The following is a 3,161-nucleotide window of genomic DNA, read 5'->3' as shown; positions in this document are numbered from 1 at the left end:
AGGCTCTGGGCAGGGATTTTTTTTTCACCTGAAACCAAGAAGCAGGAGCAAGAAAGGGTAGTTATAGCAAAGAGGTGAAAACTCTGTCTTTCACCTGCAACTTTGGATAAATTAGATTCTAATTAGATAAGTAAAGACAGGATCATTTGTGGGAATGATGATTCCAGCTTACCCAAGAGACTATTAAGAGAAGTAGTCCTATCAGTTACTAGTATAGAATAAGCTATGGAAAGCCACAAAGCAGAGTAAAGACAGACTGTAAAAAGTAGCACAAACCACTGAAAGAAAAGAATCTGGTTTGTGAGCAATGGTACAAAGGTATGCAATTTCAATGAGTCCATTAGATCGGGGCTGTTATGTCCCAATGATGTAACCAGAAACCAAATGCACCTGTATATACATTGACTGAGAAATAGGAGCTTTTATTGAAGATGAAACGTAGCAGGATCATGCGCCAGGCACAGCCATAAAACCACCTGGTGGCTACATGACTCCTGCTTCCCTGCTCCAGCATCTTGGTGTCTCCTCCCTTTTCCTCACCTGCCACACCTTGATGGAACTATTTTGTTGTTAAGGCAGGCTTCTTGAATGGGCCATTGTCCACCTTGGCTGGCTGGTACCTTTTGTACCCAGCTGGCCCCCAATCTTGCCCCCAGGTAATAGGTTATGGCCCTCTGGCCCTATCTGTGCCTCAGGGCACCAATTGCCTTATGGGCTATATTCATGGCTGCCTCCCTTCCCTGAAGCCATATCAATGCCTTGAAGATGTTACTCCATGTTCATTGAAGGGGGCTCATGGCCTCAACACAGCTTTTGGCCTTCAGGCCTAGAACCTCTGTCCAGGCCTCGGGCTTCCCAGCCTTGACCCTTTTATTCTGGCTGAACCCCTCCGCTCAGGTTCAGTCCCCCAGACCTTGGCTCCTGGACCCTAGCCCCATCATGCACCAGGCCCCTTTCTCATGCACTCTGGGCTCATCCTCCACCCTCAGGGTTCCTGAGCCTAGACTAGGCTGCCTATTGCAGAGTGCCCCACCAGGCACCGCTCCATGCCCTCCACGCCTCTCCTGTAGCCATAATCCAGCCCTCCAGTATCAAGCTCAAAACAGAACATAAGCCCAAGCAAGCCACTTCAAAATAAAAAGTCTCCCTCACTCAGGTTAGCATTGGTCACAGGCCATACATCCCTTGAATCACTCTCATCCCAGTTCCCCTACCTGTCTTGCCTCAAGCTGCCCTTCTCTCCTAGGAACTGCTCTCCTTGCAGTGAGCAAATGCAGACTGCCTGTTTGGGTTTAGGCATGGGGATTATATGCACTGAAGCCACACCCCTTCCTGTCATGTGGCTCCCCACCTACACACAGGGGTTCCCACTTGCGATTGATGGCCAGTCTGCCTTCCTTTGCTGCAGCAGCCAGCAGCTCTCCCCTCTCAAAGTGACAGGGGCTGAGGCCTCTGTTACAGGATGGTATTTACAATGTGACTTTAAGAAATTCAATGACTCAATATACAAGGACTGCACGAGAAGGCTGACAGCTGTTCAACTGCCATATTTGCAACTATGCTATTAGATCAACTGCCAGTTTGATTCCATCTGGATTATGGAGACAGTAATGCAATCCCAGTAACAATGATAATCAGCAGTATTAGATGGCGGAGGTGTGGGGGAAATGACCAGGTGCTGGTGATATACAGTAAAACAACCCTGAGACCAGGTGGCAAATGTTGACTGTAGGCAAGAAATGCACATAACAAGAGATATTATCAACTGGACTTTATTACAGTTGACACACAAGGGCACCACCCACCACTTCTGAGCAACAGAGAAGTACAAGCCATGAATTTAATCACAGTACATCACCAGGATATGCACAACATGATAGAAGAGCAAGAACAGCCGCTATGAGTTCTGTCTAGCAAACACTCATAATATATTTCAAGAAAGCCACCCAGCGAGCTAGTTGAAGAGATCCACATGTGTAGCCCAAAAAGGCGAAGTTCCAGTGAGCTGTGGCAGAGTTACTAAAGTACAAATTGGCAAACCTGCAAGGAACAGGCATTATTACACCTATTTAAACTAGCACAAAGTGGATCAACATCCTCAAAAGAGATCAGAAAAACTCCTGGCAATCTGAGGATCTGCACAGACCTAAACTGCCCTATCAGATTTAACCAAGACAAAAGTATCCATTCATATGAGGTTAGACAAGCCATTCAGCTAAATGTGAACCTTCGTTAACCGAGTTGCCACCACTTTGAGATGAAGATAAAGTACTCTACTTTTGGCATACGTACAGAGCAAGGCATACTTTCCAAAGCACAAGACGGATAGCTATGTGGAACAGGAAATAGCCTATCAATATGTTACCTTTATCTTCTCTCTGAGGTGCAGGGAATGCAGATTTAAGAGCTCACATGTCGAAATGGATACAAGCATCAAACCTGTAGACTGCCACAGAAGAACAGTGAATATATACTGGCCAGGCATAACTGTCAAATTGAGAATATATGTGGAACAGGGGAAGGCCTGGAAATGGTATTTTAAATGTCAAAGGGGACTCATGAAATTTAAAGTGTACCTAGAAAAGGTTGGAACAAATCCATTCACTCTTTAATGAACAGGAACTACATAGTCACAGTAGACCTCCCATTTCTTCTTATGGGTAAACTCTTTGCAGGACTTTCAAGCAAGGACTAAAAACACCTTTTGTAAAGGTATAGCATGCCTCAGACAGTGGGCACAGTACTTTGCAGAAATCAAACACAAAATGGGAATCTGGCTTTCTCTGGGTAGCTGCAAAAAATGAGATGGCAGAGTCAGTAGTAAAGACAGCCCCAGGGACTGATGGCACAGGCAAAATAGAAATCCCCTCTTGTCTACAAAGCAATATTAGATCATTGCATTACACCCTCACACAGACAAAATGGTATCTAAACACACAGATTAATATGCCAGAGAACAAAAACTGTGCCTCCCTAAAGGATGGTCAGCTACAGCCCAGCAGAAAAAACACAGGCAACACAACAGCTAGGGGTGTGCGAAATGGGCCATATTCAATTTGGATTCAGCCCGAACTGGGGACGGTGATTCAATTTATTGATTCAAATCACTGTCCCTGATTCAATTCAGCCAAATCTGAGGTACCAGGCACGGCTCCCGAATG

At 45.5% G+C, this 3,161-nt stretch overlaps 1 long non-coding RNA gene across 1 annotated transcript in view; it reads right to left on the bottom strand.

The window, feature by feature from the left end:
• Positions 1-1,324: 1,324 nt before the first annotated feature.
• The window catches only part of LOC109299015, a 13,899-nt gene continuing 12,062 nt past the window's right edge, over positions 1,325-3,161 (bottom strand). The window contains exon 3 of the long non-coding RNA XR_002097750.1: positions 1,325-2,791. This is a non-coding gene — a long non-coding RNA (uncharacterized LOC109299015). The remainder of the gene's footprint in view (positions 2,792-3,161) is intronic.

This window comes from Gavialis gangeticus, unplaced genomic scaffold, assembly GCF_001723915.1.
Source record: "Gavialis gangeticus isolate Ggan-Ray unplaced genomic scaffold, GavGan_comp1, whole genome shotgun sequence".
NCBI lineage: Eukaryota > Metazoa > Chordata > Crocodylia > Gavialidae > Gavialis > Gavialis gangeticus.
Note: the sequence above shows the minus strand (reverse complement) of the source record. Positions and strands in the feature narration are given on the sequence as shown.